Source organism: Anabrus simplex, chromosome 2, assembly GCF_040414725.1.
Source record: "Anabrus simplex isolate iqAnaSimp1 chromosome 2, ASM4041472v1, whole genome shotgun sequence".
Classification (NCBI taxonomy): Eukaryota; Metazoa; Arthropoda; class Insecta; order Orthoptera; family Tettigoniidae; genus Anabrus; species Anabrus simplex.
Window position 1 is genome coordinate 601,362,099 of NC_090266.1, and position 18,987 is coordinate 601,381,085.

General features: G+C 39.5%; 1 protein-coding gene across 2 annotated transcripts in view; it reads right to left on the bottom strand.

The window, feature by feature from the left end:
• Positions 1–18,987, bottom strand: part of Oct-TyrR (Octopamine-Tyramine receptor) — a 1,114,805-nt gene that overhangs the window by 974,937 nt on the left and 120,881 nt on the right. Inside the window, exon 1 of one of the 2 annotated variants that reach the window (XM_068225824.1) lies at positions 10,779–10,842. The exons of the other annotated variant lie outside the window; for it this stretch is intronic. The gene's annotated coding sequence lies outside the window, so the exon portion shown is untranslated. Of the gene's footprint in view, positions 1–10,778; positions 10,843–18,987 lie in introns of those variants that run through there. 2 annotated transcript variants of the gene reach the window in all.

Below are 18,987 nucleotides of genomic sequence, written 5' to 3' on the forward strand. Positions count from 1 at the left end.
TTACATTTCATTTCAACATCGTAGTACATTGTGGACTGCCGACGTTGCTGATGGGATTTTTCGTCGGTCTCTGGAGTTGCCATATGCTCACCTCTAGAACTAATACATAGATATAAATAAGATCTACCTACTTCTACAGGAAAAAGTCACCGAGAATCTTGTTTGAAGTTATATCCTTATGGAGAATCAATTTATTGCAGTTGTCTAGTGAACTTCGAAAGGGGTAGATAGGCCAGCGCTTGGTAATTTCCTGGCGGTGTTGTCCACGTCATCAAAGCGGAGTAAGTACGCCAAATAATTGATCGATGTAATCTGTGAAGTACGTGCATTAGTCTGCAATTAACTCATAAATAAATTATGAAGAAAAGAGAATGACTGCGTTCTGCACTGTTATGCACTTGGATCACTCTCATATGAGCTAGGAATACCATCCTCTGTGAAAAGCCACCGTCGATAGTTGACCATCTGTGTATCCTGGAACCAAATCGATCGACATTGTGCACGCAGTTTTCAAATGGTATGTATTTTAGCAAACAGAGCCGGAAAGAAAACATAGATAGTCGTGAACTATGTTAGTGAGCTGGAAATATTAAATACAATTTAATTTGAAGTTACAGTTAGGGAAATATATTCAGTAATCTATTCCTCGGCGACGCGGATCGCTTTGAAATAAGAATTTAAACGGGGCTAAAAAATCCAGGTATTAGGACACAACAGCCTTTATCTGTTGTGTTAAAGGTATTGGTGCTCTCAAAGCGGTCTTTGAAAAGAAATACACAGTCGTCTGTTTTGTGGGATTACTGAGAGAAAGATGTGAATCCCGATCTCTTCACGATACGAATACAGAAAATATTCGACGATCCTCTCTCTTTTATTGACAGTTATCCCTTGACAAATACACAAATACTTTATAATTTGTAAAGATTAAAGCAGATGTGCAACTCCGTGGAACACATAAATACTGCATTTCGAAGAATTGAAGTTAAACTATACTTGAATGACTAAGCCAGATGTGTACTGTAGGCAAGTGACACTAGTCATATAACTAAGTGCGGACGTCTTATTTTGTACGTTTTAAGAGAGGCTTGCCTTCTAGAAAACATCATAACATCAACGACAACCTTGCTAGTGAGACAGAAGTTTAAACTCCGCGGAGGTGTTAATATGAAGAGCAAGTGAAACTAATTTGTACCTAGTTACTATCAAACGTATTTTCCTTGAATTTTATCTGATCATATCGGTTATTATGCTTCTTACTATCAAGGGAAAATCATTTACTTACTTCCCTCACGCAAAAAACTAAACTTTGTTCGACTAATCTCTGATATTTCTGGGCTCGCTGGATCCACCCAGGCTCAATTTTGCTTCGGCCATGGGTTTAAGGAAGGATGCTTTTCCTGACACCACCTGATTGTTCAGTTGGAAATTCCAACGGAGGCCCGAAAAGGATTCGATACTCAGATGTCTAAGTTGAAATCTAGAAGCTAAGCAATTACACTAATCACGCCCTCTCTCCCAAATACTATTCCCATGAGATCGGAAAAGAATGTGTTTGCTACGGGAAATAGGAAAGCATTTTATAATTTACAGGTAATGAGTATAAGATTTCTTTCTGGCTCATTGGATGAATTGTCGGCATACATACATACATACATACATACATACATACATACATGCCTCCCGAGGAAGTCGGCTAAACGCGGTACTGATCTTTTATCTGAAATCAATATTCGGGAAACAATGGGATCGAACCTCGCCGTCAGCAGCCCTCAGGATAGTTTGTAGAAGATTTGTATTTTCACACGAGACAAATGCCGGAACACTGACATAATTAATGTACGACCAGTCCTAGTGGCACTGAAAAAGGCTTAGTCGTTAATGTGACGTTATAATCGCTAGTAAATGAAGCAGTTACCGGGCGAGTCGGCCGTGCGCGTAGAGGCACGCGGCTGTGAGCTTGCATCCAGGAGATCGTGGGTTCGAGCCCCACTGTCGGCAGCCCTGAAGATGGTTTTCCGTGGTTTCCCATTTTCACAGCAGGTAAATGCTGGGGCTGTATCTAAATTAAGGCAACGGTCGCTTCATTCCAACTCCTAGGCCTTTCCTATCCCATCGTCGCCGTAAGACCTATCTGTGTCGGTGCGACGTAATGCAACTGGCAAAAAGCGTAAATGAAGCACGTATACAGTATATTTCCTTTCTTTCTTCTTTCCTTTCTGATTTTATTTATTTATTTATTTATTTATTTATTTATTTATTTATTTATTTATTTATTTATTTATTTATTTATTTATTTGTCCTCCTCCTTGATTAAAAGGTCACCATAGTGGCTTTCGGTTGAGAGGGCCCCGGGTTCGATTTCCGACTGGGTTGGTGATTTAATCCGCGATTGGTTAATTCGTGTAGTTCCAGTGTAAGGTATTGCTGATTGTCTCAATACGCATATTCATGCACCAAACACATCGCAATACGAACCTCCACGTTCGCCTAAGCAAGGTCAAATTTAACGCTAATAATTAACGTACACTTGTGTTTAGAGCGAAAAATAAAAGGTGGACGCATTTTCAGATGGAAGCTGTTCGGAAACTTGAAAGATTATTGGGACAGCTGAAACACGTGATTACGCCGAAAGAACTTAACGTAATGACATACATCATATCTGATAGAAGCATCTTCAAAATTGTCACAGAAATCTCTAAATAATTACAGGCGGAATTCTGAAGTAGAATTGATGACAAAGGGGATTTTAGCAACACATAGGAGATTTACATGATCTTCTGCTGTAATATTTTGTCCACAGTATGAAGAACCTTCTAACATAATTAAATCGGATTATAAAACAAAAATTATTACAACTAACAATGAGGCTTGGGAAATATTCTGTTCTGCACAATCTTACAAAACCCCTTGGAACTCTGTGTATAAAACGATTCGGAGACCTGAAAATGTCAGTAAAACTACCACAACTTAGGAAACAGTGTATAGGTTCACAGCAATCACCCGAGAAACCGCAGAATTATTTTGAAGACATTCTTCCGCACTGAATCGCTAGATAGTTATATTCAGACTTATATTCAGAAATTGTTCAAATATCTCACCGGACACGAGAGAGGAAGATCAATGGGTAATTAACATACAAAGTGATTCTAAATCGCCAGAATAAGACGGAATTTCAGCTAATACCGTTGTTGGTCTTTTCCCTTTAACTCTCCCCATTCTCCGCTATGCCGTATATAAAAACATTTTTCCTTTTAGCGTCCTGGATGATCATTTTCTCTTGCCACTTGATATTCTCCAATTCCCCTTCAATCCCCTTCAACTTCGGCTTCAATTTTTTTATTTCCCTAGATTTCTTCACGACATTTACTGTCATCATTGTTATCTCTACTTTTACTAAGTCTTTCATTTCTAACATATAATTTCTCAACTTACAAATTAGCTCCCTCATTTATTCAGTCTTACAGGCCTCTCTGACTATTTCTCTAATCTTTTCCATGTCTTCCCAACTCATTGCGCCTGCTGGTCCAGGGTTCACTTGTACACCACCTATTATCAGAGGAATTGCAACAACTGCTGCCACCATCATAGTCACCTCGAGCTGAGATTCCTACTTGCCGTACACACACACTTCACTCGCCCGTGCTATCGATGTATGGCCGCGCGATACTGCCCTATAGCAATATTAATTCATCTCACTCAGCACTTACTATACAATCGCCCGCTTCGCTAGCTCGATTACAACCTATATGGTAGGTCGATACACAATCACTGATACGATTTTTCATGAACATCTCCAACTGTGTTGACATTGTTACTATAGATCTCGGTAAACATGCCTGACACGTACGAAAAATTTAATTTAATTATTTTCCTTGATGACCTATCACTCATAGTTTGCCACCATATTCTGGAATCATTCGGTGTAGACATTATTTGAAGTGAATTTTCCAAGGAACAAAATGAAGACTAAGTGTGAAATACAAGGGTGAGAAAAAGACGCTTAAAGTAATCTGCAAATGAAAAAAATGAACTGAAATGTCGTATGGCTTTTAGTGCCGGGATATCCCAGGACGGGTTCGGCACGCCAGGTGCAGGGCTTTATATTTGAGGCCCGTAGGCGACCTGCGCGTCATGATGAGGATGAAATGATGATGAAGACAACACATACACCCAGCCCCCGTGCCATTGGAATTAACCAATTAAGTTTAAAATCCCCGACCCGGAATCGAACCCGGGACCCTCTGAACCGAAGGCCAGTACGCTGACCGTTCAGCCAACGAGTCGGTCGTAATAAATGAATATAATTAAGTATGCACAATGCACTGAGCCTACTGTTCATAGGGAGAAAAATATGAGTTGCTTACTTTCTATGGTATCACGGAATGGTAGTATATACTGAACATGATGACTATGTAAGTACTCCTTGTAGCTTCTTTCGCACCGCAATTTCTTACACTGTTTTCTAGTTATCATGAAATTGTTCACTAACTTCTCATCATTATACCGTGTTTTATGTTAACATAGCCTACTTTATTTACTTAATCAGGAATCTTCCTTTGTTTTAAGTGAGCCTGTGGCCATAAACATCACGAAACAGTCAGGTCCCTGACTGATCAAGTAATCGTGGTATGCATCTAGAATCCTTTCAGTTTCTATTCGTTTAAGAGATCTACAGTAGGCTGAAGAAATTTCACTAATGTGTCGGTTTCTTTAATGCATCAGTAAGTCTAATACGCAAGTCGACTGTGCTGGTACGAAACTCAATTACAAGAAGCTGCTGTTAATTATTGGAATAGGGTTCAGAAATAATAAAAATTTAATTTAAAATCTTCACGAAGTCGATTTTCATTCCTAATTCGTGTCTTAAATATATTTCTGAATTCTTAGTAAATAATTTAAGTCAGAGTCTGCAGAAGAATTCCTCCACCTGCGCAGTGGATACTGAAGTCCATCCACCCCAGCCTGCTACGGGCACTCAACTCCATGCGACCGCAAAGGTGCAGGGAAACGTGTGACTAAGCATATCATATAAAATACTAGCTGATGTACCCGTGCTTCGCTAAGGAATTCTACATTAGAATTCTAGGTTAGGTAGTGCACATGTTGTGAGCAAGATTGTATGAATTGCATAGCTCTTAACATTACCCTTCAAACGCGACGGGGAAGTCACCAAACATATTTTCTCATATGAAGACTGAGTTAAATAATTTTCACTGTAATGGTAGACCCGCTTGCTTACCATCAGTAACAATCAGGTTGGGGAGCTTTCATTATAATGGTAGACACTCTCCACCTGCCTTTTACATCCTCAGAAATACTGTCTTAGTGGTTTTCCCAACTGAAATGGACATACGTCATTGCATTGACGTCAGTAGGAATGACGCGGTTAAAAGCAAACCTTTCATATTATGAAATACTCAATCAAATGAAAAACCACACATTTTCTCACTTTTAAAGAACAGTACTACGCTGCCGATCTAACAGTCCCAAGTTCCAGAGCTGGAATGACCAAGCCGTGAGCCGTAAACACTCTTCGTCCATTTTCGACGGGGAGGGAGTCGAATAGTGATGACTCCCAGGGCAAAAACTATGGCCTTTTACTAATCTGTTCCTTAGGAGTACCCCGATGAGTCGGAAAGTATCAATTTACTACACTGGTGACGGTAAAATCTATCTGAGTTCGAGGCAAATTTTTCCTCCAAGCCAGAGGAGAAACCCCCTCTTCACTGCTAATTTGGAATAAAATGAACGTGGAATTTAATAAAACTGAAGAGGATGAAGCTTCCCTTAAGAAACGGCTCTTTTCAGGGTTGAAGTTTGAGTTGTTTAGTGAATTGTGAATTGTGGTGCTATGATTTGGAATAGCCCTAATTGTTATTCTAGACCAGGCCATACTACAACTACTACTCTACTAAGTGAGCCTCTGCCTTAAGTATGTCCACTGCTCATTCGAAACAGCGCGTCAAAGTAGGGATCGAATAGCTGGAATACTCTGATGGACCAGTGTGTTACGTACCAGCAATATCATCAACTGTATGAACCAGAGGAATGGCATGCTAAAGAAGAAAGTTTTCTAACTCCCCAGCTATTTCCCGCCAATATTCAGTCAGGCTATTATACTCGGTACGCAGCAGTAATCCCATCTATCGGAGTTGAGAGACAGCTTAAGAGACAAACAACATCACAACAAACAATGGCCAATGTAATGTTATTGTTGATTAATGTTATGCCCTTTCGATATTGTAGCCCTTCACATTTAGTTTTCTTCCGACTCTGAAATATCTCTCTTACCATAGTAGGTACGGTAAAACTGAATAAAACACAGATGACCGGAAATTGTATTCTCTGTAACTTTTGTTATGTAGTATATTTCGATAGGACCAATAACATAGGTATTTAAAAATTACATTTTAGGCGCCTTCCTTTAAACTGCAATTTCATCCAGGGTGATTAAAATTGTTTATGGTTTAGACTGTAGTTTCTTATTCGCCGACTCTATATACCGATTTTCATTAAATTCTGTTAATTTATTTTCTGGTGGCTCGGCGTTGATATGGACTTAGCAACAAAAACACATATTCATGAATATCTGTGTTATCATGGCAAGTACGGTAAAAATGTATAAGACATAAATGGTCGAAAATTTCATTCTATATAATTTTGGCTGTGTAGTATTTATCGATACGACCACTAATAATATAAATATTTGAGAATTAAATTGTAGGCATTTCACTAAACTACCATTTCACTCAGGGTGAATTAAATTATTTATAGCCTTGATTATAGTGGCTCCTTCCCCGGCATTGCATACCAATTTTCAATGAGATAAGACCACTAATAATTTAAATATTTTAGAATTAAGTTTTAGGCTTTCCCCTAAACTACCATTTCACTCAGTGTGAATAAAATTATTTACAGCCTAGATTGTAGCGACTTATTCCCCGACTTTGCATACCATTTTTATTAAGATAGGACCACTAATATCATAAATATTTGAAAATTAAATCTTAGGCCTTCCCCTAAACTACCATTTCCATCAGCGTGAATAAAATTATTTATAGCCGAGATTGTAGCGACTTATTTCCCAACTTTGCATACCGATTTTCATTAAATTCTCTCTGGCAGTTTTCTAGTGATGCGTGTACAGACAGACAGACAGACAGACAGACAGACAGACAGACAGACAGACAGACAGACAGACAGACAGACATTACGGAAAAGTAAAAAGTGCATTTCCTTGTTACAGTGGACATGACCGATTCAGAAATACCATTCTTTTCAAATTCTGAGCAATATACAGACAAAACTCTTATTTTATACATATATGTGATCACGACTTTTAATACCAAGTAATAATCACTACATTTTTCGATCACATTTTTAGATCATTGTATCAGTAGCCTTAGATACTCCTAGCTCTTTTCGAACAGGGTATTCTCTCTCATCAAGAGCTATAAAAACTTTTATTTCCTAATTGCTAGACTAGGGAAGTTAGTGATGTAGTTTCGCAGTGAACCTGCTTATAAACATTACTAATATGTGTGAGGTAGAGATAAAATAATAAAAGGTTTGCATTTCGAACGGGTATAAAATTGAAACCGTAGATATTGGTTTTGATTTTCTTATTTGAAGTAGCTAATGGTGTGGGGCAAGTTCTTTATCCTTGTGGTGGAATATTCTATATGCAAGAGTACGTACAATATTTCTAGAACGGTGTATGAAATTGGTAATAATTATTTATGACCCTAGGAACTCAAATTTTATTTCATTATATGCTACAGTTTATCAACTTTTATAACAAGACAGGGCTGATTTGTACTTTCACTTATTTCATACACATTATTTGTCTCATTCCAACTAACTAAAAAACCCAGTAGTTGTGAAAACTATTTGGGATATCTCCACTTTGATCTTCATTGACAGTAAGTGGTTACCTTGGCTACAAAAATAAATACATTACGCGCCCTCTGGCGCTTAACCTCCCAAGAGGGTAAAGTCAGGCTCGTCAAGGAGCAGATTCATTTTCCTGAACTCTCCTAGGCCTATAAGCAAGTCACGTACGGTTAGCTTTTTTCTAGTACTGTATTTTGCAAGTTATACCAACCTTCTCTACAGACACTGTCATTTAAATCGGTGTTTGTCGTAGTTGTAACATAAACGAAATGCCTCTGTTGTCTCATGTCTGTAGAAATACGACGACGTGCTATTTTATACTTATAGAGAATTGACCTCCACTTACCTACATCCTGAAACGATCACTTTATTTCTTTTATTCTCATTCTTGAATCGTAATTCTAGCACATCACTGCTCTAGGAATGAGAGTACTTGCTGTCATACTAAAGCGTAGTCCAATTTAATAAACTATCAGACAGATATTGAAATCTAGATATTTTCCCAAGTATTCTGTCTGGACAAGGGAAATGATTCCAGAAGAATGAACAGAAGGTTCCTGAATAGCCTGATCAAATTATTTCTCTCACCTCTAGTAAAACTAACATGTTGTAGGTAATGACAAAACCGCATAGGGTTCCGTATCGGGTGTTACAAATATATGCAGAAGAAATTTTCTGGGCTTGTAGGTCGTGGTCCAATTAGTTTCCCAGCTCCGCGGCCGACAGCCCGGAAAAATTTAGTCGAGAGATACAGGTAATCAAATATCTATGTAGGGCCTATATCATTCCGAAGGTCAACTACCCAGGTCATCATAAACAATGTATTTTGCAAGCTATTACCTATGAACTATATGCTATATACGGTAATTTTAGCAATACATGAACTGTAACCAGGTCCGTCGATACATTTGTCACTTTAAGTCTCATCTATCAATTAACTTTATAACATTTGTTATTTGAGGTCAGTAAAGGAATTCAGGATGAAGTGCTCTCCAGTTCGATTATTACTTCTCTGTTTCGCCAGTTAAATAATTTCCACATGAATGATTGTGTTCGTTACAGAAAATTCAGATTTCTGTGAATACAGTAATTTAAAAAAAATGGGAAAAACTTTTTCAACATTGTGAAATGTTGAGAAGTGTAAAAATAATTAAAGTTTTAACAACCATTTCGTCACATATTAAATTGAACTTAAAAACTAATAGTTTACGAAATTGGACAATTCTTTTGCTTTCGTGTCACAAAAATTACTAGAGCATTAACTACACCGTAATTTTCAGTTACAATAGAGAAGAACATAATTGTTCAATCCGTTCATTTAAACTTGATATACTTACACGAAACTTGGTAGTGGAGAGATTTCCTAGTTGCTTTACGTCGCACCGACACAGATAGGTCTTATGGCGACGATGGGATATGAACGCCTAGGATTTGGAAGCAAGCGGCCGTGGCCTTAATTAAGGGACAGCCCCAGCATTTGCCTGGTGTGAAAAAGGGAAACCACGGAAAACCATCTTCAGGGCTGCCGACAGTGGGATTCGAACGCACTATCTCCCGGATGCAAGCTCACAGGCGCGCGCCTCTTACCGCACGGCCAACTCGCCCTGTAGTGGAGACACATAACCCCTGACATGCCAAAATTACATTATATAGTCCGTGCACATGTATCGTATGTCAAGCGTAACATTCATTCCAGTTGTTTACGTCCTCTATTGTAGGCAGGCGGATTGAAGTAAATCGATGACCATTCCAGGAGTTGACAGAAGTCTGCTGATACTAAAATTAACAATCAACACTTTAGTAGCCAATTTATAGTTTGCCTTTAGTAAACCTGTAGTTTTGTTGTTAACGAAATTCTTCAAGGATGATCTGTTCTAGATGTTTCTCTTAATAGTCCCTTACAAGTCATTATACTGAACTTTTAACATCATTTTTAACAGCGAATGATAATAAAGAACATGTATGTCAGAACTGTACTTTTAGAGGGACTGTTTTTAAGTTTGCTACTTATTTACTGCCACGAGTACCTTAATCTCTTAATCACGATTGAAGGGATGATAATCATTCTCAAGGGGCCGATGACCTTCGATGTTAGGCCCCTTAAAACCACAAGCATCATCACCATCAATCATTCTCAAAGTCCGCAACACAGGAGGTGAACGGTTAACCTACAACACCTCACAGCACCAAATAAAATGTGTACCAAAGCAATCGTTAGTAGCAAAAAACATTAAGATCAGAAGTTTACCAGGTTACTCATATTGCGAATACTAGCCACTTGACTTACGAATTTTCGCATCAAACCTCATACCATCTCATGTACACAGGTCAAGATTTGAATCACAGTCGAGAATATGACAACCTGGGTGTTATATGATTGAGCTATCATGTTTCTCAATGTAGTGCGTTAGATAAATTGAACTATCAACCTAACTTATTTCTTATCAGCTATCATACTAAGATAAGATTTCTTGATACAAGCTTCTTGAACATCAGTGACCTATGCTGCATATTTGCAAGTTGTTTTTTATGTCGCACCGACACAAATGGGTCTTATGACGGCGATGAGATTGGAAAGGCCCAGGAGTGCAAGGAAGCGGCCGTGGCCTTAATTAAGATAAAGCCCCGGCATTTGCCAAGTATGAAAATGGGAAACCACGGAAAATCATCTTCAGGGCTACCAACAGTGGAATTCGAATGCACTATCTCCCGGATGCAAGCTCACAGCTGCGCACCCCTAACAGCGCGGCCAACTCACGCGGTGCTGCATATTTGAAAACTAGTGTTATGAATGAGACAACATTTATTCTGTTCCATTTTTAGTGTATTTCAACCACTGCGATAGCGTTACCTTGCCATTTCAAATGAATATTGTTTACACTCACCACTGAAGTATCCGGCGGATGAATAGGCTTCACAATAAGAGCAGTACCAAAAGTCGCTTTACTCACTATATAATTTATAACATTTTGAACTTACCCACTCGAGAAGACCATGCGTACCGAACAAGTTTACCGTCACACTGCGCTGCCGGAGGAAGATTACGTGAGCCTTTACATTCTGGTCATCAGTTTGTAGCCACATCCGGATTATATTTTATCTGGTTTCCTTCGCGTAAGATTAGCTTTCCTCTTCAAAGTCACATAACTAGCTGGATTGACGAAAGGTAATCTCTGAGGACTGGGAGAAAGAAGACGAGCTGCTCGACTAAATGGTATGTTCCGAGCTGTCAACGGAGAGATGGCGTGGAATGACATTAGTAGACGAATAAGTTTGAGTGGCGTCTTTAAAAGTAGAAAAGATCACAATATAAAGATAAAGTTGGAATTCAAGAGGACAAATTGGGGCAAATATTCATTTATAGGAAGGGGAGCTAGGAATTGGAATAACTTACCAAGGGAGATGTTCAATAAATTTCCAATTTCTTTGAAAACATTTAAGAAAAGCCTAGGAAAACAACAGATAGGGAATATGCCATCTGGGCGACTGCCCTAAAAGCAGATCAGTATTGATTGATTGATTGATTGATTGATTGATTGATTGATTGATTGATTGATTGATTGATTGATTGATTGATTGATTGATTGATTGATTGATTGATTGATTGATTGATTGATTGATTGATTGATTGATTGATTGATTGATTGATTGATTGATTGATTGATTGATTGATTGAGAAGCTGCAGTTTCCTTGGTTCAGGGTCTTCATCCATGCTCTGACAGAGGCTATCAGTAAGTACGGTATTTTTTCAGGTTCTTCAAAACTCATATGCTAAATACCACTTCATGTTTTAAGTCCCCAGTTATGTTCCTTCCGCGGGTCTGTGGCAGACTGTCATCTTCCCAATCCCAACAACACAGGATCAAACCCCGACAGAGTTAACCGAGTTTCTGAAGGGTAGGAAAAAAATCCATTCAGCACTCCATGTCGCATGAGGTCGGCTTATAAGAGAGATTGATTTGTTCACCCGACAAAATTTCCTAATACTCAGCCATAGGCCACCCAACAGATTCTCGGTTTCTCTTCCATCAGGTAGAATAAAACGGAACGTTGACATTGACATGAAAGTAGCGTAAATTTCGTAAAACTCGTAAAATTCTAAGGTTGATCGATTCATTTTACTTACGATTGACATGACTTGAAATCAAAATGCCTGCAACACGGTAAGAAGAGGCATTACCATTATACTAAATAATATATCCTAGTGAGGGTGTACAGAGATGTTTCTTTTTTTTCAAAATCAGACATTTTATGCTATATTATTCACATTCGTGAGTAAGACTACTGTATTTCAGGCTGATAAACTAAGCTGTATAGTCATTGCATATGAACCAAGAACAAAAGGGAAAAGTAGGCTGGAAACACATGGTGTGGAATATTGTATTATAACTAAGATATTGTGCGTAACTAAAATATCTGTATTAACATTCGTAAATGGTTAGCATTTATAAGTATCGAACACATAAATCTGGATGCACTATTTTCTTGAGAGAGTGATGTTGAATTATGCCAGGCAAGAGGCGATTTGTAAATAACACTACATATCCCAAGTTCTAGATTATTTTTGGGCGATAAAACCAAATCAGCAATTTGAAAATCTGTTTTAGGTATGGTTCTACTGATATCAGGGTTGTTTCTCAAATATTTGTGAAATTGTGTGGTCACTAAACAATATAAATATGTTAAACTAAAAATTCTACTGTAATCTCTTACGACATTAACATTTCTCTATTGTCCATAGTTTCCGAGATATCAGTGATAGGCTATAAAATTGTCTAAAAATATTCCATTCAATGGAGCATGGTAATGGTTAAAGTAAGAAATAAAAGTATGATATAACGGTCTCCCGCATTTAACTCATATAAATTACGAGTACGGTATTTTGAAAAGAATTTGCATTCTTCCCTCGAGGTCAGCGATCCTCTTTTAATAAATCAGGGTGGAATTTCCGACAGTAGAGCATATTTATCACCAAAGTTCATCATGGCCGATAAATTCCTTGGTGCACGATGAATTACTGTAGCCTATGCATCAATAGTGTTCATTTTATACTTTGAAATATTTGCGGAAACAAAGATTTACATGTGCTTTAAGACAAAGAAACAAACCACATGACTCCAGAGCCCCGACGGGCTTTGGCCTATCAGGCGACCGCTGCTCAGTCCGAAGGCCTGGAGACGAGGTGACGCATGGTCAATGTGACAAACACTCTTGGCCGTTATTCTTGGTTTCCTAGAGTCGGGTCACCATCTCACCGTCAGATACCTTCTCAATTATTACAATTGAGGCTGAGTGAACCTTGGACCAGCTCTCAGCTTCACAAAAAATCCCCGACCTGGCCGGGATTCATACCCGGTACTCCGTGTGAGAGGCACGCACGCTGCCCCTAGACCGCGGGGCCGGCTTATGTACTTTAATGGTGTAGTGTAAATGTGTTAGTAACCTCCCTATAGTATAATAAATAATAGTACATACAGCTCATTAGAGGTCTTTATAACGGGCGAGTTGGGCGTGCGGTTAGGGACGCGCAGCTGTGAGCTTGCATCTGGGAGATAGTGGGTTCGAACCCCACTGTCGGCAGCCCTGAAGATGGTTTTCTGTGGTTTCCTCTTTTCACACCAGGCAAATGGGGCTGTACCTTAATTAAGGCCACGGCCGCTTCCATTCCATTCCTAGGCCTTTCCTATCTCATCGACACCATAAGACCTATCTGTGTCGGTGCGACGTAAAACAAATAGCAAATAAAAAAGTAGGCTTTTATGCGATAGGAACAATGATACCCTGCCGGATGAAAAATATATATTGCAAAGTCACGTGATCAACGTGACTACTTCCATACCCATACCGCTCATGTTTCTTTGCTACGCCCTGTCTCCTGTATTAGTGATTTCCAAAGTGAAATTACGAGGAGCCAAGTGGCTCAGGCGAGCAAACAAACACGACCTCCAAGCTCCCTGCAGAAATTTCGATATGTCCTGCCGAATGTAGATGTTACCTGCCAGTCATTTTTGGAACCTGTTTCTGCCTTAAAGTACCAAACATACGCTTCCAGTTTCCACTATAAGTTGTATGACTGCCAATTATGTTTGCCATAATGTTACTCTTAGCTGACTTCATTGCTGGATTTAATATCCTAGTAAGTTCCTTCAATTTCTTCTTACCGGGCGAGTTGGCAGTGCGCGTAGAGGCGCGCGGCTGTGAGCTTGCATTCGGGAGATAGTAGGTTCGAATCCCACTATCGGCAGCCCTGAAGATGGTTTTCCGTGGTTTCCCATTTTCACAGCAGGCAAATGCTGGGGCTGTACCTTAATTAAGGCCACGGCCGATTCCTTCCAACTCCTAGGCCTTTCCCATCCCATCGTCGCCATAGGACCTATCTGTGTCGGTGCGACGTAAAGCCCCTAGCAAAAAAAAAAATTCTCCTTACTTCCACAGCCATTTCTAAATCTATTTCTTTGCTACCTGCACCTCCTTCTTAGTCTCTTTATTTCTGTGTTATATTGAAGTGAGTCTTTACCATTGCTTACCACCTTTAAAGGTACAAACATCTTTTGATATTCCTCAACAATTGCTTTAAAGACATCCCAGAGTCTATTTACATTTTTTTTTTACAGTTTTCCACCGATAATAACTTTTAAAAACTCCCTCATCCCTTTGTTTTACCAGCCATACGGTATTGCCTAACAGTCCTACTTTTAAGACCTTCCTTTCTATCACATTTATTTTTAACTACGATAAAAACAGCTTCGTGATTACTATTACCATCTATTATTTCGGGTTCTCTATAGAGCTCATCTGGTTTTACCAGCACCGCGCCCAGAATATTATTCCCTCTAGTTGGTTCGTTCCTTTTCTGAATCAGCTGTCCTTCACATATTAACTTGTTTGTTATTTGTTAGTCATGCTTCCTGTCGTTCGCATTCCTTCCCCATTGACATTTGGTAATTTGAGATCCCCCCTACAATCACGTTCCTTACCATATCGTTTCCCACATACCTGATTATCTTACCAAATAATTCAGAATCAGCGTCAGCGCTATCCCTTCGCGGTATGTACACTCCAAAGATATCAAGTTGTCTACCTGTAGTATCTTTAGAGTTGAGCCATACACCTAAAATGTCATGTTTGCCGTCTTTAAGATTTTTGTAGCTTACAGATTCTTCTTTCACCAGAATGAATAATCCCCCTCCTACCATTCATATCCTATCTCTAGGATACACACTCTAGTTCCGTAAGAACATTTCTGCATCCAGTATATCGTTTCTCAGCCAGGATTCAAGTCCTATTACAATATCTGGTATAATAATAATTTCGTGTGGCTATTTCTAGTCGAGTGCAGCCTTTGTAACGCAGACCCTCCGATGAGGGTGGGCAGCATCTGCCACGTGTAGGTAACTGCGTGTTATTGTGGTGGAGGATAGTGTTGTGTGTGGTGTGTGAGTTGCAGGGATGTTGGGGACAGCACAGACACCCAGTCCCCGGACCATTGGAATTAACCAGGTTAAAATCCACGACCCGGCCGGGAATTGAACCCGGGACCTCGGAACCGAAGGCCAGTACGCTGATCATTCAGCCAATGAGTCGGACACAATATCTGGTAAGTGTATATTAATTTTCTTAATTCTATTCCTTTCTTTACAATACTTCTACGGGCCGAAGACCTAGAGGACGTGCGCTGTTACGATGGATGGACCAGATCAAGAACTTAACCAGGATGAGCTTACAGCAAGCAACTCACCATGCCCAAAGCAGAGACTCCTGGAGGAAGATCACCAAAAGGATTGTCGCGTGATGCCACTACACCCTTACGAAGGGTTGGACTAAGAGAGACAGTTCAAAACTAAAATTTTTATATCATCCTTACTTGACTTCCAGGTCCCTGTACCCTCATCACCGCTCGCTAGACCACCCCGATTCCCTGAATGTACCTCACCATAACCTTTCTAAACAAATTTCCTAACTTATACATACCACTGCGGATTAAGTGAAGGCCATATTTTGCGCACCCATTAGGATCTAGAAATCTCACTGTCAGTTTCTCCACATTCGGTATATCAGGAATTCTATGTAAATCGATGATATTCCTTCTTGTATACCGTTCAGCTTTCCCCAAACTGCTTTCTAAGTATTTTCTCCTTCAGACGTTGGTTTACCTGGGCGAGTTTGCCTATGTTTTGAAAACACTGTTCCACGTTTTCTGGCAGTTCGGAGATCAGACGTGCCATGTCATCTAATTTCTTGTGACGCAGCTCAAGAGAATTTCTTACATCACTCTCTCGTGTATCCTAGTCTTCGTTCACATGCACCATTTCTTCAGTTAACTCTTTCAATAATACGTAAATGCTGTGTAACGAGGGAGATTGGTTGTAGTCAATGAGGTCGAACTTCGCGGACTGTTTCTTGGTTCAAATCTTGTACATTTATTGCAGGTCCATACCGTGTATCTGTTTACATTGATGTACACTTTATTAAGGCACCAATGTTTACATGCCACGCACTGTGCCTTGGAAGCCCTACCCACATCGAACGCATATTCCTCGCAGGCGCTCATTCTGCTGAGTAATTTACTTGCACCTTCCTTCTAAAATTACTCGGGTTTATTGGTTAATCAGAATATTGTTACTTTGATAGTAGTTGTGAAATACCGCACACTATAATCGCATCACAGATGTACTCGCAATTCCCACTTAGACACTAGATAATAAACACTTTGCAGGGGCCCGTTATTCTCATGTTCTCCACCTATATGTATGTTCAGTTCTCAGGCGGGAGGCTGGCTGGATCCTCAATAGCTCCGTCATTAGCTGTCATAGAGGGCCTAGGCATCACTAAAGAGGAGTACTAGAGAAATAAGGAGTGAGGTAGTTTAGAATTGCTTTCCTCACAGGGTCAGCCAACTGAAATTGATGCACCAACCGACCCTATGAGCAATATTTTCACACCATTCTTCCACGGACTGGATGCATAAAGAATTGCATTACTAGTATCGCTCATATCTCAATCAATTTCACATAGTCAAAGCCAAGGGTAAGACCGAGAGAGATCAATGTAAGTAACAACATTTCTCTAGCCCATGCCAGAAAACAGTACACTGTAAACACTACGTCTCGCCTGCAAAGGTATAACAGAAATAATAATAATAATAATAATAATAATAATAATAATAATAATAATAATAATAATAATAATAATAATAATAATAATAATTCAAAGCATAAAAACGTAAAAATGTAATGAAAGCAACAATGAGAGATACCAGCTTCGAAAACTAAGCAGACACCACGATGGCTTTCGAGACAGTCCTCGCGGTATGTGTACACCAGAAATGGACGTTGTCGGCACACAATATAAGACCCACCGCAGTCCTCATTGATACTGGTGGTCTTTGTTCGCTATTACTCGTTTCAGTCGAACATTGTGTTGTGAAGTAACATAATAAACGTTTCTGCATGTCTTTGTGCGTTCTGTCATTATTCTTCCAACTAGCTGTCGTGCCCGTCGTTGGCGGGTTGCTGTTTGTATAAATGAGGCTTTAAGAAGGCAGAACAACTCAACTAACAATAGTGAGTCAATGTAATGTTTTAGTTGATAAGTTTTACGGACTTACGATATTGTACGCCATCATATTTTGTTTTCTTCGAGCTCGGTTTTATTAGAGCAATCACCTACCTTATGATTCCCTTTTTCTCTCATTCTTCTAGGGTTTCCTTTTTGCTTCTCATTTCGATAGGCTTCTCCATTACCTTCCTGATCAACAGTGGCTAATGACCGAGTGGATTTGCAACTTATTTAAACAATCACAAGAGTCAATGATTGATTGCCATAACGACTGAGACATAGAGGCTATCTCCTTTGACAATGGCCGCCGTTTGTTCATTAGCAAGTTAACTTAAATTCAGGAATATCTCCATTATTATAGCTCGAAAGGTTAAAATGTATGATATATGAAAGGAACATAAATTAGTTGTTTATTGTCGTTAGACGCACTGCTGAGATAAGATTAACATTTCCGGAAATATTTGGAATTTTGTGAATATAACCAGGTCGGCCATGTTGGTGGATGATGTAAATGGAGAAAATACTTTCCGTTCACAGTAAAAGTGAAAATATGAAAATGGCATGAATCAGTGTGTCACGTACTAGAGTTAAGAAAACGTATGGACCAGAGGATGTCATACTAATTACCGCCAATTTTCAGGAGGGGTATTTTACTGGCGTAGGTAACTCAATTAGCTCAAGCGGTACGCAGCGGTGATGCCATCTATCGGTGATGAGTTGCATCAGAAGAGAGAATGTACATCACAAGGAACAAACGTCACTGCAACGGTTGATCATGTTGTAAGTGAAATGGCGTATGGCTTTTAGTGCCGGGAGTGTCCGAGGACAAGTTCGGCTCGCCAGATGCAGGTCTTTTGATTTGACTCCCGCAGTCGACCTGCGCGTCGTGATGAGGATGAAATGATGATGAAGACGACACATACACCCAGCCCCCGTGTCAGCGAAATCAGCCAATTATGATTAAAATTTCAGACCCTGCCGGGAATCGAACCTGGGCCCCTGTGGCCAGAGGCCAGAACGCTAACCATTTAGCCATAGAGCCGGACTTGATCATGTTTGTGGGCTTCCACAATTGTAGCCCTTCGTACTTTGTTTTCTTCTGACTATGTGATATTTGTCATCCAATGTAATATGGGTCATCCTTCCTCCCTCCTTTCATGAGTTTCTGTTATCTCATTCTTCAAGCGCGAGTTCCTTCACGATTGCTTTTATCGTCATTTTCACAATCTTTCTTGTCGATATGGGGTGATTACCACGTCGTTTTCACCTTTAGACAATCGGAACAAAAACCACCACCATCGCTATTTACCACGACTGAACCAGATGCTCGTCGTTAATATGGACTAAGCAAGAAAAGTGTGAATTCATGAATATCTCTGTTATAGCAAGTAAGGTAGAACTGTATAAGACATAAATGATCGGAGATTGTACGCTACAACGTTTATTCTGTAGTACTTATAGATAGGACCACCAATAACATGGATATTTGAGAATTACATTTGAGATCTCCTCCTTCAGTACCATTTTACCCAGGA